The sequence below is a fragment of the Triturus cristatus genome, chromosome 6, assembly GCF_964204655.1.
Source record: "Triturus cristatus chromosome 6, aTriCri1.1, whole genome shotgun sequence".
Lineage (NCBI taxonomy): Eukaryota > Metazoa > Chordata > Amphibia > Caudata > Salamandridae > Triturus > Triturus cristatus.
The window spans coordinates 1290131939-1290159443 of record NC_140589.1 but is presented as its reverse complement, the minus strand read 5'-3'; positions in this window follow the sequence as shown (position 1 = coordinate 1290159443).

Genomic DNA, 27505 nt, shown 5'->3' with positions numbered 1-27505 from the left:
TTCGTTCCAGTGAAGGTTAAAATCTCCTAGGAAGAGATTTTTAGAGTTAGAAAGTAGCGATTGCGTAAGAAGGTCAGATAGTTCTTCAGCGAAGGGCAGAGGTTCACCAGGTGGGTGATAGATATTGTGTAGTTGTAATGCGGGAGAACCCTTCATCTTAAGTTCGGCACCAAGGTATTCAAAGGTTGTGTAGTCTGTGATCTTGTATAGGGAGAGTTGGAGTTCTTTTTTAAAAATAATTGCTAAACCACCTCCTATTCTCTCAGATCTGTCTTTCCTGATAATGGAATAACCAAGGGGGGAGAGTAGGTCGAGGATGGGTGTTGAGTGATCTTTGAGCCAAGTTTCTGTGAGTGAGGCGATGTCAATATCTTCGCTAAGGACGGTTTAGAATATTTCGGTCGCATTTCGAACAGCCGAGCGGCAGTTCACGAGCATACAGGTCAGGGGTTTAGGGTTATTATTGGAGGGAGGGCATGGGTGAATGGCGGTGAGATAAGGGGGGTCTGGGGGAACCAGGAGCATCCTCATTTACTTGTACCAATCTCTAGCTTCACTCCATCGATATCTTTCTCGTTAACATATTGAGAATAGAAGGGATCAGTCATAGTCCTGATGAAGAAGCCCTAGAGCTTCGAACCATGTTGACTTAATTAGGGGTATCAGCACATTAACGCAGGAGATCTCTGACCCACTGTTTTTAGTAGGACCAGCTCCAGGGAATATTAAAGTTTTTAGTCCTCAGGGGCCAGGTCTTTTTTAATCTCACTTTTTCACTCACTCTCGACCCTTCCTCTCACAAACTCCTACACCACACATTGTACTGAAGATCAGTGCTCCCGCGTAGTCGTAGGTCACAGCACGCCCCGTCCCGCAGCGGGTCCGGAAGACCCCATGATGAAGCATGACACCAAGGGTCCTTTTGGTGTGTGAGGGGTATTTAAGCAAACCCTGTGCTTCCAACCAATGTAGGAGACACATTCTAACCAGCAAAATAAAACTTACACTGAAAGAAACCCATCTATAGGTGTACTGTGGACTCTGCCAGACTCCACGTTCCTCCGTGTGGCTTGGGAAGATGTTGATGCACCAGATAATGTGGGCACACAGGGAGGTGTGGTCAGGTGATTTGCTATCTGGCAGAGGCTGGTACCAATGTCCTGCAGCACCCCAGTCATATCATCCATTTTCCGGTTAAATGTGTCCAGGTTTTGGTTCTGCCCTGCCTGTAGCTGCTCCAGTTTGGGGAGGATTCCCTACAACCTGGCCCATTTTTCCCTGGTAAGCTTGGTAGGCATGGATTACCTGGCAGAGTCTTGGGTGATCTTCCTTGGCAGCACCAGCTACATGATGGAGTGGATCCCCAAGGCCCCTCCCACAACCCTGACCCACCCGAGCAGGCCCAGTTGGTGGTGGTACAGTCAACACAAAGCCTCCTTTCTCATTGATGGAGGTGTTGTCCATCAACTCAAGAGTGTTCTGTGCTGCTGTGCTGTTGGTGATGTCCCAGGCTTTTTTTTTCATCAAGATAGGGGTCAACTGGGTGTTGTCAGCTGAGGCGGGAGTGGTCACAGTGGATCCAGCTGTAGCTGTTGGTGCTGTGGGCTGACCCAAACCTGATGGGCCAGGTTGGTCCTCGTTTTCCAAGGATGGTTGAGAGTCTTCCATGCCGGAGAGCTCCTCTTCGGCCAGATTCTGAGACTGACTATCCTGATTTGTACCGGGGGTGTTCCCAGCTCAACCTGTGGGTACAGGAATGACACAATCATTGATGTGAATATCCACAGCACCTCAAATTATAGCCATTACATAGATGACTGAGCCTAAGAATGAGTTAATGATGTTAGGTCGGCCTCCTTCATGCATGATGCTGGCCTATATTTTTGGAGAACAATGCAATTATGACAAGATGGGGATTGGTGAACATGTGCAGCTATGTGCATAAATGGGCATGTTGTGTTTAGTTCTCATCAAATGTCAAAAGACATTGCCTGGTACCTGATACTCTGTGGATGACACAGGTAGGTTTGTGCTGTCCACATCTGTACTTTCATGGTGACATACCTACTCTTTAGTTCCCAATGTTGGCATTTGGCAGGCCTGTTTACTGTGCGTAGTCCATGTCCCAGAAGTCACATAGGTGTGGCTGCCTACACACTCACAGTCAGTTTCTTTCCCCTGACGTTTGTGGTTATGGTGTGAGCGAGGTACTTATTGTTCTCATCTCATGTCACACAAGTGAATGCCTCTAAGGAGCCAAATATGGGACTGCTCAGTTTTGTGCCTACACAGATCATGTATTTTGTAAATTTACTCCATACTCAGATGAGATGACAAACTCTGCTTTCTGATATTTTGTAACTAACTAATTTAATGAACTGAGGTTTGAGTGCTTAGGCTCTATTTGTGAAACTTACACTCCTACTCCCACCCAGCTCAACTAGGCCACCAGGAAGTCTGTTGTCCAGACAATGCTGGGAAGTGTACTTGCAAGATGGTTGTCACTAGTGGCTGGTGTTTGTAGCACAAAGGCAAATTTGGTAGTTGTGATAGGTCAGATTGCAGTCTCCAGTGTCAGCCATGTTGCTAGTACACCTCAAATCACTGTCAGGTAGCCATAGGCCCAGAAGAAGTGGTTGTGCTGTGAGTGTGGAGGAGTATTTGCTTTTAATCCAACTCCCGTCAGGCCTGGTCCTACATACACAGTCCCACCCAGCCCAACCAGCCTACCTGGAACTAAGCTTTACTGACAGTGAGTAGAAATGTAGTAGCAAGATGTTTGACACTAGGGTCTGGTATTTGGAGCACAAGGCAATGATGGAAGTTGTTGAGATAACTCACACCAGTCATCAGTGTCAGACATCTTGCAAGTACATTCCCACTCACTGTCAGGAAAGCAGAGTTCCAGGTAGACTTTTGGTGCTGTGTGTGAAGGTGTTTGTAGGACAGGGCCTGATGAGAGTTACATCCATTGCAAATACTCCTCCTCCCACCCAGCCCAAATAACTTCTCTGGGCCTATGCCTAACTGACAAGGAAGGGCAATGTACTGGCAAGATGGCTCTTACTGGGCACTGGTGTTTTGCGCACAAGTCCTTGATGTGAGTTGGGGACAGGTGAAATGCCATTCACTATTGTCAGCCATCATGTTAGTGGATTTGGAATCACTATGAGGAAAGCATGGTTCCTGATGGGGTGTTTGGGCAGGGTGGGAAGAATGTGTTTAGGGCAGAGTCTACTAAGAGCTGTGGCCACACCACACAGCAGTCTCCAGTGTCAGCCATCTTGCAAGTGCATTTCTACTCAATATCAGTTAAGAATAGTTCCAGGTAGGCTTGATTCTCTGTTTAGTACTGTTTGTAATGACTACTTGTCCCATCATGCCCTGTCCTACACACACCTTCCCATCCAGCTCAAACAGACCACCTGGAACTATACAAACCTGACAGAGAGTGGAAATGTAGCAGCAAGATGTCTGCAACTGGTGCATAGTGTGAGGAGCACAGGGCCATGATGGGAGTTGCGGTCAAGTCAGACAACAGGTACCAGTGTCAGCCATCTTGCCATCACATTTCCACTCACTCTCAGGAAAGTTGAGTCCGAGGTGGGCTGGTTGAGATGGGTGGGAAGGTGTGTGGGGGCCCAGGCATGATGGAACATTTAGTGACAGCAAATACTCCTCCTCTCACACAGCACTGCTAACTCCTCTGGGCCTATGCCTAACTTACAGTGAGGTAAAGTGGACTTGCAAGTTAGCTGACACTGCTGCAAGGTGTTGAAGTTGAAGCCAACTCCCATCAATACCTTGTGCTCCACACACCATGCACCAGTGCCAGACATCTCAAAGGTACATTTCCATTTACTCTCATGAAACTGAATTCCAGGGGTGCTGTTTGGGACGAGTATGTGTATGACATTGCCTGATAGGATTTGGAGTAATGGCAACCACTCCTCCTCACACATACCACAACCACGTCATCTGGGTCTGTGGCTAACTGACAGTGAGTGTAGAATGGACAAACAAGATGGAAGCCACTGAGGACTGGTGTTTGGAGCACAAAGCCATGATGTCAGTTGTTCTCAGTTCAGACACCTGGGATCACTGTGAGCCATCTTGCTAGTATACATCCCCTCACTGTCATGTACCCATAGGCCCAGATGAGCTGTTGGGCTGGGTGAGAGGAGGAGTCTTTGCACTGACTACGTGTCCCATCAGGCCCTGTCCTAAACAACCCTTCCCACCCAGCCGAGACAGCAAAAACCTGGAACTATGCTGAACCAGATAGTGAGTGGAAGTGTACTTTCAAGATGTCTGACAGTGGCTCCTGGTGTCTGTGTCAACCCCACCTCCCATCATGGCTTTTTGCTCCAAACACCAGGCCCCAGTCTCAGCCATTTTGGCAGTACATTTTGACTCACTGTCAGGAAAGCATAGTTCATAGGGGGCTTGTTGGGCTATGTGGGAGGAGGAGTATTCCATCTCCCATCAGGCCCTGTAATGCACACACTCTTCTCACCCTGCCCAAACAGCACCCCTGGAACTATGCTTTCCTGAGATGAGTAGATATGTACTAAATAAGATGGCTGACACTGGTGCCTGGTGTTTGGAGCACAAGGCCCTGTTGGTAGTTGTGGTAAAGTCAAACACCAGTGCCCAGTGTCAGATATCCTGCTAGTACATTTTGTCACCACTGTGAGGTAAGCATAGTTCCTTTTTGGGCTTTTTCATGCAGGGTGGGAAGGTATGTAGTACAGGGCCTGATGGGAGTTGAAGCCATTACAAATACTCCCCCTCCCACCCAACCCAGCCAGGCCCTCAGGCCTCAGGCCTATGGCTACCTGGCAGTGAGGGAAAGTAGACTAGCAAGATGGCTGACAGAGCTGTATGGCTTTGAACTTCAATCCAAATCCAAACAAGGCTTGTGCACCAAACACCATGCAACAGTGTCAGCCGTCTTGCTAGTGCACTTCGATTCACTCACTGTCAGGTAGCAATAGGCCCATATGAAGTGCTTGTGGAGGGTGGAGGGTGGCATCCCATCAGGCCCTGTCCTACACACACTCTTCCCACCCAGAGAAACCTGACCACCTGGCAGATTGGTTTCCTGACAGTGATTCTAAATGGATTAGCAAGATGTCTGACAGTGGTGCATGGTGTCTGATATATCCACAACTCCCATGCAGCCCTAATTCTCCAAACGCCAGAGTGTGTTTATGGCAGAGCCAAATGTGAATTATAGTAATGGAAACTACTCCTACCCCACCTAGAACAGCCAGTTTAGATGGGCCTGTGGCTACCTGACAATGATTGGTGAGGTACTAGCAAGATGTGTGACAGAGGTGCATGGTGCTTAGAGCACAAGACCTTGATGGGAGTTGTGGTCAAATCAGACACCAGTCCCCAGTGTCAACCCAGCCATCTTGACAGTACATTCCCAATCCCTGTCAGGTACCCATGGGCCCAGGTGATCTGTTTGGGCTGTTTGGGCTGTGTGGGCGGAGTAGTGTTTCCCCTGACTACATTTCCCATCAGGCCCTATCCTAAACACACCTTCACAGCCAGCCCATCCAGCTCCTCTGATACTCTGCTTTTTTGACAGCAAGGGGAAATGTCCTGGCAAAATGACTGACACAGGTGCATGGTGTTTGGGGCACAAGTCCTTGGTGGGATTTGTGGTCAACTCAGACGCTAGTCCCCAGTGAAAGCCATATTGCCACCACATTTCCCTTCACTGTCAGGAAAGCAGAATCCTAGCTGTTGTGTTTGTGCTGGGTGGGAAGGTGTGTGTAGGACAGGGCCTGATGGGACACTGTTGCATGGTGTTGAACTTGAAGCCGACTCCCATCACAGCCTTGTGTTCAAATTACCATGCAACAGTGTCAGCCATTTTGCTAGTACATGTCTCCTAACTGTCACAGTAAATATAGTTCCAGATGGGCTTGTTGGGTTGTTTGGGATGAGTGGTGTTTGCAACGACTACATCTTCCATCAGTTTCTGCCCTACACACACTCTTCCCACCCAGGGAAACCTGACCACATGGCAAAATGGTTTCTTGAAAGTGATTGGAAATGGATTAGCAAGATGTGTGACACAGGTGCCTATTGTCTGACTTGACCACAACCCCCATCCAGGTCTTGTGCTGCAAACACCAGTCCCCAGTGTCAGCCATCTTGATAGTACATCTCCACGCACTGTCAGGTAAGCAGAGTCCCAGGTAGGCTAGTTGGGATGTGTGGTTAGAGTGTGTGTAGGACAGAGCCTGATAGGAGCTGTAGTCAGTGCAAACACTCCTCCTCCCATCCAGCACAAGCAGGTCATCTGGGCCTATGTGTACCTGAAAGTGAATGGAAGTGTACTAGCAAGATGGCTGACACTGTTGCATGGTGTTTGGAACACAAGGCCTAGATGGGAGTTGGTTTCAAGTTCAACACCATAAAAAAGTGTCAGCAATCTTGCTAGTCCACTTTCCCTTGCTGTGAGTGAGGCATAGGCTCAGAGGAGTTAGCAGGGCTTGGAGGGAGGAGGAGTATTTGCAATGCCTACAACTCCAATCAGGTCCTGTCCTACACACACCTTCCCATCCAGCACCAAAAGCCTACCTGGAAGTCTGCTTTCCTGACAGTGAGTGGGAATATACTTACAAGATGTCTGACACTGATGACTGGTGTCTGATAAGTCCACAACTCCCATAGTGGGCTTGTGCTCCAAACACCAGTCCCCAGTGTCAGTCATTTTGTCAGTAGATTTTCACTCACTGTCATGTCAGCATGGTTCCTGGTGGGTTGTTTGTGCTGGTTGGGAGGAGGAGCATTTGCCCTGACTCCATCTCCCATCAGGCCCTGTCTTACACACACTCTTCCCACCAATCCCAAATAGCCTACCTGAAACTGCTTACCTTAGAGTGAGTGGCAATGTACCAGCAAGATGTCTGACACTGGGGCCTGGTGTTTGTATCCCAAGGCCCTGATGGGAGATGTGGTCAAGCCAGACACCAGTCCCCAGTGTCAGCCATCTTGGCAGTACATTGCCACTCACTGTCAGGTAAGCAGAGTTTCAGGTAGGGTAGCTGGGATGGATGGGTAGAGTTTAGGTAAGACAGTACCTGATGGGAGATGTAGTCAAGGCAAACACTCCTTCAATCAAGCACAACCAGGTCATCTGTGCCTATAGGTACCTGCCAGTGACTAGAAGTGTACTAGCAAGATGGCTGACACTGTTGCACGGTGTTTGGAGCACAAGGCCTTGATGGGAGTTTGCTTCAAATTCAACTCCATGCAGCAGTGTCAGCCATCTTGCTAGTCTACTTTCCCTCACTGTGAGGTAGGCATAGGCCCAGAGAAGTTATCAGGGCTGGTTGGGAGGAGGAGTGTTTGCACCAACTCCATCTCTCATCAGGCCCTGTCCTAAATAAACATTCTCACCCAGCCCAAACAGCTCATCAGCAACTATGCTTTCCTCACAGTGTTTCAAAATATACTATCAAGATGTCTGACAGTGATGCCTTTTGTCTGAGTTGCCCACAACTTTCATCATGGCTGTGTGCTCCAGACACCAGCCCCTAGTGTCAGTCATCTTGCCAGTACATTTCCACCCACTATCAGGGACAGCAGAGTTCCAGACGGTCTGTTTGGGCTGGCTGGAGAGGTGTGTGGAAAACAGGGCCTGATGGGAGATGTAGTCTGTGCAAACCATCCTCCTCCCATGCAGCCCAAACAGCCCAGCTTGAACTATGCTTTCCTCACATTGGTTCAAAATGTACTATTAGTGGTGCTGGTTGTCTAACTTGAATGCATCTCCCATCATGGCCTTGTGCTTTGAACAGCAGTCCACAGTGTCAGCAATCTTGCTAGTACATTGCCATTTGCTGCCAGGAAAGCATAGTTCCAGGTGGGCTTGTTGTGCTGTGTTGAAAGAGTGTTTGCTGTGACTGCAACTCGCATCAGGCCTGTGCCCACACACACCCCTTCCCACTCATCCCAAACAGCCGACATGTGACTCTGCTTTCCTGACAGTGAGTGGAAATGTGCTGGCAAGAAGGCTGTCACTGGGGACTGGTGTTTGGAGCACAACGCCTTGCTGTGAGTTTGTAAGAAATGTGTACATGTTAATAGTTTTGAACCTTTTAAATTTCATATCAGGTATGTGGTTTATCTATATGACACACACATCACATGTTCATTGACTGTACTTTTATTTATTTATCTAAAAACAGTCATTTGTTTAACTGGGTCCTTTACAGTGATTTCTATAGCGGTGGAATCGCTAACTTTAATGTAAAGCGGAGTAGCTACTTACCAGACTCTGGTGCTTCTGTGAGTCCATAGACGCTCTCCGGCAGAAGGATGTCACGCACCTTCTCCTCTCAGGAAGTGAAGTGCACAGGTGGTGCAGGAGGGCCACCTCCAGTCCTTGGACATTTGTATCTTCCTTTCCTAGCTTTTTCTGACCCTGCTTCTAACTTCATCATACCACCTTCTCCTGATATCCTCCATTGAACATGGTGTATCTGCGACTGCGTTCACGTTGTTGACTTTCCTGTACCACATCTTATTTCTATGGGTGATGGGGGTCTGCTGGACTACTGTCCCAAATAAATGTGGCTCTACTCTGACTATTTCGTCTACAATCACTATCAACTCCTCATCATTAAAACATGGCTGCTTCCTCTAGGGCATGGTGAGGGTGAGGATGAGTGTGAATATGAAAAAGAGAGTGTGTTTGTAAGAAGGTTTTGTAAAAATAAATCTGTGTAAGTTGTGTGGTGGGTGAAGTGTGTGAGTCTGTGCAGGGCAGATAGTAATGAATGATGGAGGGAGGATGTGGTCTAATGGCTAGGGCGGTCAACCTCATATCTGGGAAACTGGGTTCAAGTCTCGGCAATGACGCTCAACATCCTGTGATTCTGTACAAATCACTTAATCTCCCTGTGCCTAACAAAAATGAATGTGTCCTTGAGTAACTCAACTGGTACTCATGTAAAGCGCTCTGATACCTGATACCTTCGGGTCAAGTTTGTGCTATAAAAAAACTCTGAAAAAAAAGAAATGACAAAAATGTCCTCTCTTTATGCTGCCAGCAGTTGTGTGTGAGCAGAGGATCATGGACATGTGTTTGCTCTTTTAAGAGGTGGATTGGTGGGCGTGGCAAACATTTGGAATTTTTTAATTTGGCGCTGCCAATGCTTATTGTTTTGACTAATTTTGGCATTTTAAACTTGCCATTGCTAAAACTAACTGATACAATTCTGCAACCGTGTCGGATGCATCGCAATCTGTTCGTCGAGTAAACAGAGTCTTGTTCGTGAGCAGAATCCTATGCGATGGCATTTCCGACCAACTCAGTTGGCTCGGGCTTGTTTCTGAACAACGCTGGCAGGCGGAATTCTTTTCCGAGCGACTCGGTGGGAGATTTACATGCAAAGAATCATAATTACGTTAGTCGCAAAGCTCGTGGTCGAGTCGGTCCGAATCTTTCTGAGGACGAGTTGGTCAGAAGGTTTTCTGACCGACATCATTACGAGGCCCCATGTTGTGCTGAATATGCATGGAATGATTTACTTGAATTGTTATGAGAAGCAAATTCAGATATAAAAAAACATTGAACTGAAGACGGCTGGAGAACTCTGTTCTTTGGATCCCACAAATGTCTGCAGATATTTTAACCATAGGTTTCAAGCTATGATATCACTTATCTGCAATAAAAGCAGTCCACCTCTTGGAGAGGTAACTGATTTCGTTTGCCGAAAAGTGTACCATGTCAGAGGTGCTCCTCATATGCACATGCTATTATGGATACAAGATACACCAACATTTGAAACAGATAGTGATGAGCCTGTTTTGACTTTCATCAAACAGTATGTTACATGTACCATCCCAAGAGAAGGAGGAGAAAACAGCTTGACACAATAAGTTTTACGGTTTCAAAGTCATAGATGTGGAAAATACTGCAGATGGAAATACAAATGCAAAGGAACATTTTATACAAAATGTCATTTTGGATTCCCACAACCTAAAATTTCTAAAGGAAGAGTAAACAGCTTTTTGCCAGCAGTAAGACATACAATAACTCAGAAATCTGCCACAAATACATACAACTGAAGAAGAACGGAAGCTTCAAAGTATATTAATGACTATAACCCAGCCAGTCATAATAACTTTATTTTGCCGCTAAAATAACAGCATACAATGTATTCTACAAATAAACTATCATCAGTATTTAAAACATTAAGGATTAAAAAACACATGCCACTATACACTGCGTAAAATGAAAAGACATTTAAAATCATAAAAAAATAAAACAAGCCGGGTCAAAAAACAGACAAAACTTGCGGATGTAAACAGTATTATATGACTTGCCCCTTATTTTTCTTATGGTGCACAGGCTATGAGAACGGTCTCCTCCTTTTTATGGCAGACCAGAAAAAGGAAGCCAGGCAGTAGCAAACAAGGGGATTAGCTAGTAACTGAAGATCATAGAAAGCTGGATGACATTGTCTGAAGTTTAGTTTACGCATAAGTAGCAGTATATATCTATTCCTTTCCTCAGTATGCAGCTTACAAAAAAATACAAAATGAAGATCACTCTGAGGGGATTGTGCATCACATGGGCAGGAAGGGAGGGCATCAATGCAATATTTTTGGGAAGGGTAGCCTAGCATGAGCGGAATGTAGTTCAATTGAAACCTCAATTATACAGATCTATGTTAGAGGCTCGTGACAAATGTCAGATATGAGGTTACACTATTATTTATATTAGGAACTAGGGAATATTGCTTGAAGTTATTCTAATTACAGTTAAGCTCCCACCTATCTCTTCCAAGGCTATCTAATAGACAGCCTTTCAATTCTTTACTTGATAATGTCAGGCATAGCTTCAGAATCTTGCATAACTTATCTAAGCTAATTGCCCGCAAATTGGTCTCAATCTATTTTATCAATTTTATCTTACCTACCTCATCTAATGTCAGGCAATCCTTTAAAATATTTCCGGATAGATTTAACAATTCCTTTTTCCAAAGAGAGTGCCACAGTAGGATAGGTGCAATATATAATCCAGTCATTTTGAAAATATGGAATGCAAACATGGATATTCAGTTTGTTGCTGACAACTCAATTGCTGTTACTCGTTTTGTCACATCGTATATTACAAAATCTGAGAAGTCAGAGATGAAAGAAATGTGGGAAGAGATTATAATTTGCTCTGTCTCTTTCATTCTCCTTAAATTATTTTCTTATTACTCTCCCCCTCCCCTTTTTTTTCTTCTTCTTCTCCCCCGCCTCTCTGTACCCTGGCTACACTCCTCCACATTCTTCCTTCTATTTTATTTTATTCTCTTCTCCTTTTCTCTTACCTACACCTTGTCCGACCTTATGATGCCCACAAATGGTTTACCTGTGAATTAAAAACTCTTAAACTGGGTCTCAGGCGTTCGGAACGCCAGTGGAGACGGAATTACTGTCCCACTCTCCGGCTTAAATACAAAACCCTCTTGAACGAGTACAAAAGAGCTATTTTAGCGGCCAAGACCAAATATTTCACTGAGAGAGTTACCTCCTCTGCCAACAAATCGCGTGAAATTTTTTCATTAGTTCATAACCTTGCCACTTCTGACCGCACTTGCACATCCTTGGTTCCTTCCCAATCTTTATGTTCCTCACTCAATGACTACTTCATTGATAAGATCCTTACTATTAAGGCTAACATTCCTCCCGTGCCCCAACCTGAACTCTCTGCCTTTTCTTCTTCACCCTCTTCTTCTTTTAATTATTTTCAACCTATTTCCTCTCAGCTTTTCTTGGATCTGCTTGCTAAAGTCAAGTCCGGCTCTCCCGCGGATTGTGCTCCTGCTCGCATTCTTAGAACACTCTACTCCAGCTGCCCTGTCCCCCCTCTTGCTCTTCTTAATGCTTCTCTTACTCTGGGTTCTGTCCCCTCTTCATTTAAATCTGCTATCGTTCTTCCTATTCTTAAAAAACCTAGTCTTGACCCCTCTCTGCTATCTAATTTCAGGCCCATCTCTCTGCTTCCCTATCTCGGGAAGATCCTTGAAAGCTATGTCACTTCTTGCTTGTCCACCCATCTCGAGGAGAATCGTCTTTTAGCCTCCCACCAGGCGGCTTTCCGCCCTGGCCATTCTACTGAGTGCATGGTGCTGGCGGTCATGGATGAACTTAAGGGGAAAGCTGACATCAGTCTCCCCCAAGCTCTGGTCCTCCTCGATCTGTCCGCTGCGTTTGACACGCTCGATCATGCCATTCTTCTCGACCGTGTCAGCGCAGCGGGCATTCAGGGCACTGACGTTTCCTGGATCGCGTCCTTCCTTTTAGGCAGGACGCAAGCGGTTCACCTCTCTGGATTTTCCGCTCCCCCTCGCTCGGTCACCTGTGGGGTGCCGCAGGGCTCTTCTCTTTCCCCTCTTCTTTTTAATCTTTATATCCGCCCTCTTGTTTCCTCTTTTCTCAAGCTGGGGGTTTCTGTGTATAACTACGCTGATGACCTCCTTGAGCCGTTGGAGCCGACGGGCTCATGGTTACGCACCTGCGCGCTACGAGAGGTACTTGACCTGATAACGATTTTAGCAGCTTACACAGCAACCCTACACACTTTCCTACTCCCTGCTGACGAGAGGCAACTACCTCGAAACACGTGTCCAGGGATGGCTAACGCTACTCATACTTGCATGCATTACACGGGCATAGGCGTACTCGCCGACGCTGACCTCAGGGACCATTTTTCATTGGGGTAACACGCTTGGTAGGTGGAGCAGTGTGCGACCAATTAGACTTGACCTCCAGCTCGTCTTCGATCTTTCATCCCCTCTTGTTTCCCTCCCAAAGTTTTGCTCTACTCTAGTTTTCATCTCGCAGTGGATGAGCTCCAATCATTTGAAGCTCAACCCAGATAAAACGGAGCTTGTCCTCACCGGTGGCCCTTCCAACCCCTGGTCCCCTGTTCATTGGCCTCTTTCCTTTGGTTCCCCCCTGGTACCGGTCTCTTCCGTCCGGACCTTGGGCATTAAGATCAGCCATGACCTGTCCATGCACTCACAAATCAGTTCTGTTGTTTCCTCGTGTTTCCTTTCCCTTCGTATCACTCGTAAGATCTCTCGGTTTTTCTCGGTTGATGCGCTTAAAACTATAGTCATCGCCTTAATCATCTCCCGCCTTGACTATGGGAATGGCCTGTACGTTGGCATCCCCGCCTATGAAACCCGCCGTCTTCAGGCCATCCAAAATCAGGCGGCCCGACTTATTCTTCGCTTACCCAAATGTTCTCACATCACTCCTGCCCTTAGGTCTCTTCACTGGCTCCCTGTACATTTCAGATCTTTTTTTAAACTCGCCTGCCTGGCTTTCCTGGCTCACCATCGTTCCGCCCCACATTTCATCAATTCCCTTATCACTTCTCACGCCCCTGCTCGAACTCTTCGTTCTTCATCACTGTCTTTGCTTCACATCCCCCGCTTTCGTAAATCTCGTACCGGGGGCACCTGTTTCTCGGTTCTGGCCCCCCGGTTTTGGAACAGCCTCCCCCTTTCTATCCGCTCCATCCCTATCTACCCTCACTTCCGCAAGGCCCTTAAAACTTTTCTTTTTTCTCAGGCTTTTCCTGGCTAGTCCTCCTGGGTTTTTTCTGTGAGTATGGATGAGTCCTCAGCACCAGGAAGCCGCTTTGGCCGCAGTGCGCTTTATTAAATTCTTCTTTTCATTTCATTTCATTTCATTACACCATTCTCCTATTTTCTCCCCAGTCTACTTTGTCTTAACCTTTTGATTTGCTTTTTTAATCAATTTGTTAAAAGACACTGTTTTGCAATCTGGTATAGGAAGTGTTCTGCATGTACTTCAGTGGTAGAATTGAATAAACAATATTAACACCTGTGCTCCTATCTGTAACTTAGTCCATATAAGTTATCAACATTTACTTTTTCACATTCTAATACTCCAAGCATAACTAGTATAAATGTTTGTAATTTTTCGTGAATGAGCAACTATAACATCTGGACACTATACTGTGTTTTTAAAATGTAACAGTGGATGGACACATTGCAATGATAGCAACCTGAAATTCAAAGCTAGATTGCCTTTTCAACTACCAAATTCTTACATGTTATTTCTGCAGCTAAAGTTCTAAGAGCGTTAATCAGCCTATTAGGAGTGATGTTTTTAAAAAACACAATGGATTGGATTCCATCAGTATTCATGATTAGTATTCTCAATATTATTTGGCTAATGGACACAAATCTCTTATCAATGATTTATAAAAAAATATATATATATATATTCAGTGAAAAAACCATAGGTTTCACAGACGTTATAGTTAGCTGGACATTTCACTCGTAAAAAACCAATGAAATTCCCCTGTTATAGTTAGTTAAGCTAAGGAGACAGTCATTCACTCACTAACACACCCATACACACACTCATCCACCCATACAGTCCTGCACACATGCTGTCTTCAACACATACAGTGAGTCAATCATTCATGCACCTATGCACTACGTAATACCCCCCACCAAACCATGTAGACACTCAGACTGATACTCAAAAAACCAACTAATAACCTATATAGACACCCATGTAGCTACTCACCAACCCATGCAGCCACTTATACACAAAGTGAGAGACTGATACAGATATTTACATATTAAAACATTACTCACTAAGCCATGTATTCACTTTGATACACTTTATCAGTCAGTTACAAAATATATTTTTCAAAAAAAATCATCCATTTAGACACTTATATACCCATTTATTCTTCCATCGACCTTCAGATATACATATTTAAAACATATGTAATTTTCAGAAAAACACACATTCACTGGATGATGTCATCAGTGATGTCATTTGAGATGTCATGAGTGATGTCATGAGTGATGTCAGTGACCATGTCATGAGTGATGTTATATGTGACGTCATCAGCAGTGGATTGCGGGTGCGCGAGTTATAGTTAGCTTAACTAACTATAACAGGGGAATTTCATTGGTTTTTTACGAGTGAAATGTCCAGCTAACTATAACATCTGTGAAACCTATGGTTTTTTCACTGAATTTGCAAGGTTTTTTAAATGCTAATTCCTAACTATAACGTGTGTGAAACCCATGGTTTTTTCAGTGAATTTGTATGTTTTTTTAAATGCTAATTCTTATATTTAACGTGTGTGAAACATTTTTATTTTTTTATCTTTGCAAGGTTTTTTACATCTTTTTTTTTTACTTTTTATTCCCTTTAAACACTATGGTAAAATTTAATGCATTCTGCAATATATAAATGTTCACCTTTTTGTAAAAAAACAGGTAAGATATAGTAGTATAACATAGTGAATCTTTTTTACAAATTTCTTTTTTTTCTTTTTTTTTTTTTTCGTGCGCGTACGGTAAGCTTACCGTAAGCGCACGTTTTGCTTTTTATACGTAATATTTCTACTCTGTTTGCGTATGGTTACGCAATTTGCGTAGACGTCCGTACTGCGAACGCGACGCGTAAGCGCATACATTACACGCGTACGCGCGCGCGCACGTTACGCGAAAGTGTTCGAGCGTGCCTGTTAGGCGCATGCGCGCGTGCGCGTGTCTTTTATACGCGCATGCGTACTTTTACTGTAAGCGCTCCGTAAGCGTAACGTACGCGCACGGTGGGTCATGTGATCAAGAAACAACACTTTTGATTGGTTTAAACTACTTTCAGTTCTAGAACTCTCCTACACCACACCCATTCCCCTCATTTCTGCTTGTGATCCCTTAGGAGAAGGAGCTGAGTTGTCTTTGTGATACGATGGCAGAGCAGCAGTCCTCTTCTGAGAGTGAGCCTGGTAGCAGCATCTTCAGAGAGAGAAGGAGGAAACAAAAGACTTCTTTTGTATGGGAATATTTCACCTATCCAGAGGGGCAGAAAAAGGTAAATGCTCCTTTAGTCACCTGCTCACTTTGTGAGCGTGTCTTATCTAGAGGAAATCCTAGGAAGAAGTATTCCTTTGGAAATCACTCTATGGTTAGACACATTAAGGATAAACATCCCAGGACTTATGCTAGACATACTGGAGAAACATCTCCAGTAAGTCACCCAAGCACACCTGCAGAAGCTCAGCCGAGTACATCTTCGGCAGCTCAGCTGAGCCCTTCCTCTGCGGTGGGAGCATCACCCTTTTCTGGTCCTCTGGATATAAACCCTCGTTTTGGGAGGGTTACAATGAGGTGCACAAGATGTCATGGCCTTATTGTTCATGCGGAGACCAGTGTTTCCCTCATAAACAATAGGATAGACCAGCACATCTGTGGTCCTTGTTAGTATTCCCATTCTTTCTTTCCTCTTTCCCTTTATGAACACAACGGTTCTTTTAAGAGCCAACCTTACCTCTTAACTTTTTTTAAACATTTTTTAATGACTTTTTTTTTTTTTTTTTTTTTTACCGTACGCGTACGGTACGCGCATTTTTATTTTTTTAAAAAAAAAACCAAAAAATGTAATCAACCTACAAGGTCCATGAGGGACTACTACAGAAATGAGAAAAGCATAGAGAAGAGTAGTGAAAAAAAGTGAGTATTAAAGTAAATGTGTGATAATTCCAGAAATTTCACACTTACCTGACAATGAAAATAACTTAAAGAAAAATAAGTGATTTATTTAACTTTCTATAAAGAAGTTTATTTTTATATTTTTCCTTTCTCAATCTGTAAAAAAAGAAAAAGGTATTAATATTTAACAATACATTTTAGAATACAGTGCACATATTTTCATATTTCAACAAACATATTTTTGCCCTTTTTTTGCTGTTTTCAGAATATATTGCATTTTACTGTAAATCGTAAAAGCAATTGCATTCATCACTTAACAGCGGGCAAAAAAAAAAACAATCAGAAAGATTGTTTAAAAAAAGCCCAGAATCTCTTCTCACTAAAACATACCGTAATAGAAATGAAACATTTGTAATATAAATCTCACGTAAGAACAATAACTAATTTCAGGAAATATCGTCTGAAGACTAAATAAATAAGACTCATGCTGTGATTTTACGCAGAAAATGAAATTCGCTTGTCAATTTGAAAGCACACTTACTACCGTTTTCTTTTTTTTTGGCAGAAAATGAAATTTGCTTGCCAATTTCTAAGCACACTTACTACTGTTTTTTCCTGCAAGCGTTAATTACTCTAACAGTCGCACACATTTTCATTACAGTTTTCAGACACAGAAAACAGCACATGTGCAAACAGCTTTTTCAGACCATGTACATGTGTGACCTTGGTGACTGACTACACTCCAGCAAAAGAAATCAGCCTTAGTGATGTTGAATGTATTAGCGTTACTCACTGCTACCTGAAACACCAGTCACTTGTGAATACTCAGCATGATTCTACAGGATAAACTGCTGGGTGTGTGCTAACAGTCTGCTTATGCAGACTGTGTATTTTCAGTTGCAAGAGACATATGCATGGTTACTTCCCAAAAGAACCAGAGAGACACGAAATACATCTCTGACAGCAATTCCTCTGTGCTCACAGACTCATGCTGGGATTTTACGCAGAAAATGAAATTTGCTTGCCAATTTCAAAGCACACTTACTACTGTTTTCTTTTTTTTAGGCAGAAAATGAAATTTGCTTGCCAATTTCTAAGCACACTTACTACTTTTCCTGCAATCGTTAATTACTCTAACAGTCGCATACATTTTCATTACAGTTTTCAGATACAGAAAACAGCACATGTCCAAACAGCTTTTTCAGACCATGAACATGTGTGACCTTGGTGACTGACTACACTCCAGCAAAAGAAATCAGCCTTAGTGATGTTGAATGTATTAGCGTTACTCACTGCTACCTGAAACACCAGTCACTTGTGAATACTCAGCATGATTCTACAGGATAAACTGCTGGGTGTGTGCTAACAGTCTGCTTATGCAGACTGTGTATTTTCAGTTGCAAGAGACATATGCATGGTTACTTCCCAAAAGAACCAGGGAGACACGAAATACATCTCTGACAGCAATTCCTCTGTGCTCACAAACTCATGCTGTGATTTTACGCAGAAAATGAAATTTGCTTTTTATTTAAAAAAAATATGTATGCCTCCATTTTCAAACTGTCTTTCATTTCATATTGCCATTTTACTGAAAGACCCCTTCAGAGTGCATCCAGATCTCCTTGAAAGATGTTCACAGTGTGGATTGTAGGTCACAGCTATTTCTTCTGGAGTGAAAAATTTGCAGAAAAAAGAGGTATGGTGAGAGACCTTGCTTTGCCAAATGTAGACATTAAATGGATTGGTCAGAGAGGGTTAAAGTGGCACCAATTAATGCCTTTGGTGAAAACCTTTCTACATCTCCCACAGCCTAACCTTATTATTGTGCACTGTGGTGGAAATGACCTAGGCACTTTAACTGGTGTAGGTCTGGAAATGCTTATTAAGGACACCTTTGTGCAATTGATGTCGCTTTTTCCTCATTCTGCCTTTGTATATTCTAACATATGCCAAAGGCAAAAGTGGAACTGGTCCAACCAATTTTGTCCGCAGATTGACAAAGCAAGAAAGCACGTCAACAAATCTGTTTCTGCTATGGTATGGGTTCTATATACCACAACAACTTGCGTTACAACATGCAAGACATTTATAGAGGAGACGGTGTACATTTCAATGATGAAGGGAACAGCGTCTTCCTCTTGAACTTTAGACTGTGCATCGGTACTTACTTGTAGGTACCAAAAAACACTCATTGAACACAACGGCTCTTTTTAGAGCCCCCTAATATCTTAACACTTAAATTTGTTTTTTTCTTCTTTTTTTTAATTTTCTACCGTACGCGTACGGTAAGTTTACCGTACGCGCACCCCGCGATTTAAAAAAAAAAAAAAAATGTATTTTTCATTCTTTTATGGCCTTCTTGGACCCCCTGACAAACGCTAGGGGGTCTGCAACTCTCTTCGTTTCCCCCTTTCCACGTTCTCCTCCTTTTTATTATCAGTGTGAGACACACAAAATGGAGGCTGACACTTCCTGATTTCAACCGATTCGAATGTTTACAGTCATGTAACCACCAATCAGAATTAAGCTCGCGCATGGCAGCGTGCGCGTACGGTAAGCTTACCGTAAGCGCTCGGAGCGCGCCTATAGATATATATATTGATTTAAATGCTATTTTCTCAGCAAAAACTGAACACATTTACACCAGACCTACAAAACGCACATCCCTGACCTGAGGACTACCTCTTTGCCAAATTTCAAGTAATTCTGTTCAGCCGTTCGGGCTGCAGCTTGGACTAAAGGTCCTATGGAAAAATGCATGGGGAAAACGCGTTTTGGGGCCCCCCCTTTTTCTCAGCCCCCGCTTGACGAATCACCCCGAGACTTTCAGGGTAGGAGCGGAGCGGATTTTGAAGATTTCGCCAGGATCCGTCAATCGGCGCCAAAGTTATTCAAAATAGAATGTTGCGGATTTCCTATGGAAACACGGTCCTAACTATAACTACCTACTGGCGACCGCCAGTAGGTAATATATATATATATATTCACTGAAAAAACCATAGGTTTCACACATGTTATAGTTAGCTGGACATTTTACTGATAAAAAACCAATGAAATTCCCCCGTTATAGTTAGTGCAGGCAACTATAACTCACGTGACCGCAATCCTCTGCTGATGACATATGTGTCTTTATGAAAAAAAATATTTGCAATATATGTATAGCTAAAATTTAATGGAAGAAGACATGGGCAAATAAGTGTCTAAATACAGTATTAGCATCAGCAGAGGATTGCGGTCACGTGAGTTATAGTTGCCTGCACTAACTATAACGGGGGAATTTCATTGGTTTTTTATCAGTAAAATGTCCAGCTAACTATAACATGTGTGAAACCTATGGTTTTTTCAGTGAATTTGCAAGGTTTTTTAAATGCTAATTCCTAACTATAACGTGTGTGAAACCTATGGTTTTTTCAGTGAATTTGTACGTTTTTTTAATTCTAAGTTACTTTACGCCATTCGTGGCATGCGCGCCCACTTAACGCAGTTCGTTCCGTGCACGCACGGTGCGCTTCGCGCACCGTGCGCGCACAGTGAGCACGCGGTGCGCTTCGCCCACTTTACGCAGTTAGTTACGTTACGCTGGATGGGCCATGTACGCACGATGCGCTTCGCGCACCGTGCACACATGGAGGACATATTATGCGCTTCGTTGTGAAAGGTAATGTTTGATTTTTTGAAGTGCAATGGTGAATAAATCTATATGCGATGCACAAATGGTGCCCTTCGGGCACCATTTGCACACGGGGTATGGAGAATATGGATATTTTGTTTTTTTTCAATTTTTTAAAAGGTACGCGTACGAAAAAAATTAAAATTGAATTTTTGGCTTTGGGGGTTCTTTGAGGACATCATCATCAAGGCTAGGTGGTTGGGAGCTGTCTAAACGGCCCCTTTATATGTTTTTTGTCTTTGTTTTTCTCCAACCCCCTCAGAGTGCGAGATAGAAAATGGCGGACGCCGCTTCCTGGTTTTGACCGATTCGAATGTTTACTAAGATCTAACAGCCAATCAGAATCGCGCACGTCACCGTACGCGTACGGTAAGCGCACCGTAAGCGCACCGTAAGCTGGCTCAGATATATATATTGATTTAAAGGCTATTTTCTCAGAATCTACTGAACAGATTTACACCAAACCGACAAAAGGCACTTCCTTGACCTGAAGACTACCTCTCTGCCAAATTTCAAGGAACTCTGTTCAGCCGTTCGGGCTGTAGCTGTGTCTAAAGGTCCTATGGAAAAATGCATCGGAAAAACGCGTTTTGGGCCCCCCCTTTTATCTCAGCCCCCGCTTGACGAATCCCCCCGAGACTTTCAGGGTAGGAGCGGAGCGTAGCGCCCCATTAGTTTTGAAAATTTCGCGAGGATTCGTCGACCAGCGCCAAAGTTATTCAAAATAGAATGTTGCGGTTTTCCTATGGAAACAGGGTCCTAACTATAACTACCTACTGGCGACCGCCAGTAGGTAATATATATATATATATATATATATATTCACTGAAAAAAACAGAGGTTTCAGGCACGTTATAGTTAGGAATTAGCATTTAAAAAACCTTACAAATTCACTGAAAAAACCGTGGGTTACAGGGGCGTTATAGTTAGCTGGACTTTTCACTCATACAAAACCATTGAAATTCCCCCGTTATAGTTCGTTCAGCTAACTATAACTCGCGCACCCGCAATGCACTGCTGATGATGTCACATATTACATCACTCATGACATGGTCAGTGACATCACTCATGACATCACTGATGACATCTCAAATGACATCACTGATGACATATTCCAGTGAATGTGTGTTTCTCTGAAAATTACATATGTTTTATATATGTATATCTCAAGGTCGATGGAAGAATAAATGGGTATATAAGTGTCTAAATGGATGATTTATTTTTGAAAAATTGATTGTATAACTGACTGATTAAGTGTATCTTAGTGAATACATGGCTTAGTGAGTAATGTTTAAATATGTAAATATCTGTATCAGTCTCTCACTTTGTGTATAAGTGGCTGCATGGGTTGGTGAGTAGCTACATGAGTGTCTATATAGGTTACTAGTTGGTTTTTTGAGTATCAGTATGAGTGTCTGTATGGTTCGGTGGGGGTATTACGTAGTGCATAGGTGCATGAATGAGTGTTTGTATGTGTTGAAGACAGCATGTGTGCAGGACTGTATGGGTGGATGAGTTTGTGCATGGGTGTGTTAGTGAGTGAATGACTGTCTCAATAGTGTCTTTATGAGTAACTACATATGTTTTAAACTAGTATATGTGACTATTGGTGTATATAAGTGAGTATATGTGAGAGTGAGAGATTGAAAGAGTCCCTGTATGAATAAGTATGTGTTTCTATAAGTGATTGTTTAAACACTAAGTATGTGTAAGTTTCTGTAGAAGTAAGTGTGGTGGTGTGTGTATAACTGTATATGCAAGTAAATGGATGTTTGATTCTTTATTAGCATGAGTGACTATGTGTGTGAGTAACTCTATGGATGAGTGGCATTGTGTAACAGGATGTATAGGGGTATGAGTACATATGATGAGTGAGTACATGTATGAGTGACTGTATAGGACTGTTGGCGAATGAGTGGATGTGTATGTGGATCTTAGAATTACTGAATAGGTTGTTGTCACTGATATTGGTATGTCCATTGTTTTGAAAATTTTAGTTTCTATTTTTGAATGTGTGTATCAAAGGTTATATTAGGGGGAGAGGAGGTCTGCCACTCTATCACAAGGATGATGTCATCAGTGATGTCATTTGAGATGTCATCAGTGATGTCATGAGTGATGTCACTGACCATGTCATGAGTGATGTCATATGTGACGTCATCAGCAGTGCTTTGCGGGCGCGCGAGTTATAGTTAGCTGAACTAACTATAACGGGGGAATTTCAATGGTTTTGTACTAGTGAAAAGTCCAGCTAACTATAACGTCCCTGAAACCTATGGTTTTGTCAGTGAATTTCTAAGGTTTTTTAAATGCTAATTCCTAACTATAACGTGCCTGAAACCTATGGTTTTTTCTGTGAATTTCAAAGGTTTTTTAAATGCTAATTTCTAACTATGCCTACAGAGATAGGATATGTGAAGAAAGAAGAACAAACACACAGAAAGAAAAAAAAGAAATGCAGAAAGAAGCAACAGAAGTCCTCAAAAAGGAAGAAAAGTGCAGGAAGAAGGATAACGTGCAGAAAAAAGCCTTGTTGCAAAATCATCCTGTACCCTCAACTTTTTCAGACGGATACTGGTGGTAACTGAGTCTGACTAACCAGTCCTAGAGCCAGTGCTATGTCAAAAGACACTCAGAATACAGTGAAAACACCTACATACACTAGGGAACACTATGCGTTGGGGTCCCCCTGTGATCAGCATGACCTCCTCTGTAAGCCCCTATTATATAATAGGGCAGGGGATTAAAACTACCTCTTAAAACACGCCACAGGGCGTGTTTGCACACGTCACCTCAGGCCCCGTCCCCCACTTCCCCACTGTGTAAACATGACCTGTGGCCATTTTAAGTTGGATGATTAAGTCCCCTTGAATCCTGAGGGTCCCTAGGGTCCAACTAGAACACTAGGTACCTCCAGTAAGCGCCACAGAGCTGCGTTGCAGAGAGATGTAAAAACGGGCACGGCCTAGACCACCTATCTGCAACGCAGCGCAGTGGCGCTGACTGGAAGCACCTGATGGGCTACTTGGCCCCCAGGGTACCTCAGGATTGAAGGGGGATTATTTCCTCAACTTAAAACGCGCCTCGGTGCTTGTTTGCACACGTTAACTCAGGCCCCGTCCCCTCCCTTCACCACTGTGTAAACATGCCCTGTGGCCGTTTTTAGTTGGGAGATTAAGTTCATTTGAATCCTGAGGGTCCCTAGGGTCCAACTAGCCCACTAGGTACCTCCAGTAAGTGCCACAGAGCTGCGTTGCAGAGAGGTGTAAAAAGTGGCACGGCCTGGACCACCTCTCTGCAACGCAGCTCAGTGGCGCTTACTGGAAGCACCTGGTGGGCTAGTTGGCCCCCAGGGTCCCTCAGGATTGAAAGGGAATTATTTCCCCAACTTAAAATGCGCCACAGGGCGTGTTTGCACACGTCACCTCAGGCCCCGTCCCCTGTGGCCGTTCTAAGTTGAGAGATTAAGTCCCCTTGAATCCTAAGGGTCCCTAGGGTCAAACTAGCCCACTAGGTACCTCCAGTAAGCGCCACAGAGCTGCGTTGCATAGAGGTGTAAAAAGGGGCGTAGCCTCAGAACACCTGTTTGCAACGCAGCTCCCTGGTGCATACTGGAGATACCTGTTGGGCTAGTTGGCCCTCAGGGACCCTCAGTATTGAAGGGGAATTAATTCCTCAAATTACAACTGGCCAGGGGGCGCGTTTGCAGAGTGCTGCAAGGAGGGGGCGTGGCCTCCGGCGCGATGCCGGTCTTTTATTTATTTTATTTTTTTAAGAAGAAGGGCTGTAGGGCCCCCCTTCTTTTTCTAATTTACTGGCCCTACGGGACCCCATCCCCAGGACCTGCACCCTAATATTTTTGTTGAAAAAAAATATTTTGGCCTTCCCAAGGCCTTAATCGGCCCCGGGGACCCCAACCCCCGGGTCATGGCCTTTTTTTTTTTTTATTCTTTAGGAGGGGGCTGCGTTGCCCCCCTCCTCAGGCCATTTATGGCCCCGGGGACCCCATCCCCCGGGGCCGGCCTTTGTTTCTTATCATTTTTAAAAAATATATATTTATAGAAACACCTAGGACATGCAGGACAAACTGTATGTACCTATCACCATGACGATTTGCGTGATATTCATTAAAAGGCGACTATGCATAGAATGAATCCACATGGAATGTATTTACACCACTAGTGAAGCTCTGACGTGTCTGACGCCCTGCCGTGCCTAATCCCGGTGCCCCCGCCGGTGGGAACTCTCCAAGTAGACACCCTTGTCGTTTATTTATACAAACATGGGTAGCTATTGACCTGCACATTTAATATACACGCACACCAAGCCATTCAAAGGGGATTCGAAAAAAATTCGACCAAACTATGCAAGAAACCCCCTCACAGTTAATAAAACACACATCCACTGCCGGATGTGTAATACTTATTATTTTACTCTCTGGAAAGGAGACGAACCTCACTTGAGAGTCACAGCATGCTCCTGGCTGAGCCCAATGCTGTGTTACACCCACCAGTGCCTGCCGAGTGCCCCACACCTCTGTGTTGTATTCCACCATCTAGTGCATATGCTATGACACTCTCTAGCCCATGTGCACTGTAACACCACCCCATGAATATGTCATGCCACACTTGCCTTCGCATGGGTTATATTGCCCCATCTAACTTGCCTTCCTCGATGCCTATGTTATAACGCACAGTGCTATGCCATACATATTACAATCTGGGACTCATATCTTTGTCACAGTGCATATGCAACGTTACACTCCCCAGCACATATTTTATATTACAACTTTAGAGACTAGTTAGGTTACACAACACTGCCGTGTGCATATTACACTCCAAAGCGCATGTCGCATAGCACGCGCTAGTGCCTGTACTATCTCGCGCTCTCCAATGAATCTGTCATTGCACACAATGTATTGCATATTATATTTCACGCCCCGGTTCATCTTATATCACACTTTTTGGTGCATAGTTTATACCATATACTATATCTAGTTTTCATTTTCAATTGTGCTCTCAGGACTATGTTCAATATAACACTGCGTCCACCTACCCTTTTCACGGGCATTACATTTTGCGATGGGGGTGGAGGGTCAGGGGGTGTTTCTGCCAAGTGAGCCCGGAGTCACAGTCACAAACGTCCTCTTCTTCCTGAATAAAAGTGAGATTATGCTGCATACTTCGCACAGACACACATTTTAAAAACAATAAAGTTCCTAATACCCACCTTCTCTGAACAGTTAGCTTGCTGCCCCATCCACCTCCTCCCTATCTGTTGTCTGAATCCAAGGACTAGCCTCCTCCATCCTGCCATGCATGGTCTGATGTGCTGCCACTGCCCTCCATTTAGCATGATGTACCAGTCCACTCCTCCTGCCCTCCATTGCCCAATTCTATGGCCCACCATTGACCTCCCGCTTAGCCTCTGTGCTTAGCTTGCTGCCCCTATTCTCCTTCCCCCTGCCCTCCGATGTCTTTGTGCATGCCCCTGCTCCATCCTTTTTGTCCACCATGTTCCATGGACCTGCCACTCCTATCTACTCAGAGTGTTCTGTTGAGCTGCCACTCCCCTCCCACCTGCCTAGCATTGTCAGATGACTGTAGCCTGTCCCTGCCACCTCCACCCTGCCTGTCCACATGCCATGCCCCTATCCCCTTCCTCCTGTCCTCCATGGTCCATTTTACGGCCACACCCTTCTGCCCTCCCTGGTCTGTTGTGCTGCAACTGCTCCTCCTGCCTGCCCCGCGCGGTCTGTTGTGAGGCCCCTTCCCCTGAACTCTCTTGTCTGATCCCAGGTCCTTACCCTCCCTGCTATCCTCCATGGTCCTTTGTGCATGCCCCTGCACCCTTCTTCTTGCCCATCATAGCCATTGTGCTGCCACTAACCCTTCCGCTTGCCATGCATGGTCTTCTGTGCTGCCATGGCCCCTCCCACCTTCCCTGTGTGGTCAGCTAGCTGCCCCTGACCCCCTCCCACCTTCCCTCCATGGTCTGTGTGTATGCCATCATAGTCTCATTGTTGCTCTCCATGGTGTGTCTTGTTTCTAGTGCCCAACATGCCTGACCTCCATGGTCATCTTGCTGCTCCTGCCCTGCCCCCTTGCCCCCAGCCCTCTGTTTCCATGTGCAGACCCCTATTCCATCCCTCCTGGCTTGTCTGTTCCATTGTAATGCCCCTGATCCGTCCCTCCTGCCCTTTATGGTCTGTTATGCTGCAGCTTTCTCTCCTGTCTGTCCATTATGGTCAGCTAGCTACCATTGCCTCTTTCTCCTCTATTATCTGTTGTCCATGTGCATGGTCCTGTCCCCTCCCTATTGCTTTCTATGGATTGTTGTGCTGCACTCCAGTCCCACATGCGCTGTGTGGTGTATTGTGCTGCTGCAAACCCTGATGCCTACTCTGTAGGGTCAGTTTGGTGCACCTCTCCATGTCCCTCCTGTCCTCTGTTATCCGAGTCCATGTCCCTACCCCAATTCCTCCTGCCTACCATGATCCAATGTACCATACTTGCGAACATTTTGAACTTGGTAAGAGGGAGATTTTGAAAAAAAACTGGGGTATTGATTTTCCCCTTTGAGTTACATTGAAAAAGAGGAGATTGTAGACAGGAGACAGAACAAATAAAGACCATTTCAGCTTAAAAACATTGGGCATTTCCTGGCTGAAACGGGTCTGCTGGCATGTATGGTTGTACTACCACTGCCTCTTCCTTCTGCCCCTAATGGTCTATTATATTGCCACAGCCTCTCTTGCCTGTCCTGTATTGTTGGTTGGTTGCCCATGCCCCCGTTTCCACTGCCCTCCATAGTCTGTTGTGCTGCCACTGCCCTTCCTGCCTGCCCAGTGAGGTCAAATTGTTACATCTGCCCTCTCCTACCTGCCTTCAATGTTCAGAGTCCGTGCTCCTGTCCTCTGCCTCTCAACAGTATCCCAATGAACAACTAGATTGCTAACATTCTATATTTATTACAAAAGTGTGGAACGCCTGACGTCATCTTGATGTAATCAAAACTGTAATACCTAGAGTATTTCCTTTAGAAATTACATATATGAGAGGGTCTTATTTGCATCAAAATTATGGTTAGTGCTCTAAAAAACTAAAATGAGGACATATTTTCTGAGTTTTCAAATAGCGACAAAGAACTTTTAAATTATTTGTAATCTTTATGTTTTTTTATCCAGTTGACCACTTGATTAAATGTTGCACCTAGGGCAGAGGATGTGGTGTTACTTCCAGAGCTGCAGACTTTGCAACTGGGGAACCAGGTTGGAGTTTCTGCTTCAGCTCAACATTCTGTGATTCTGGTCAAATCA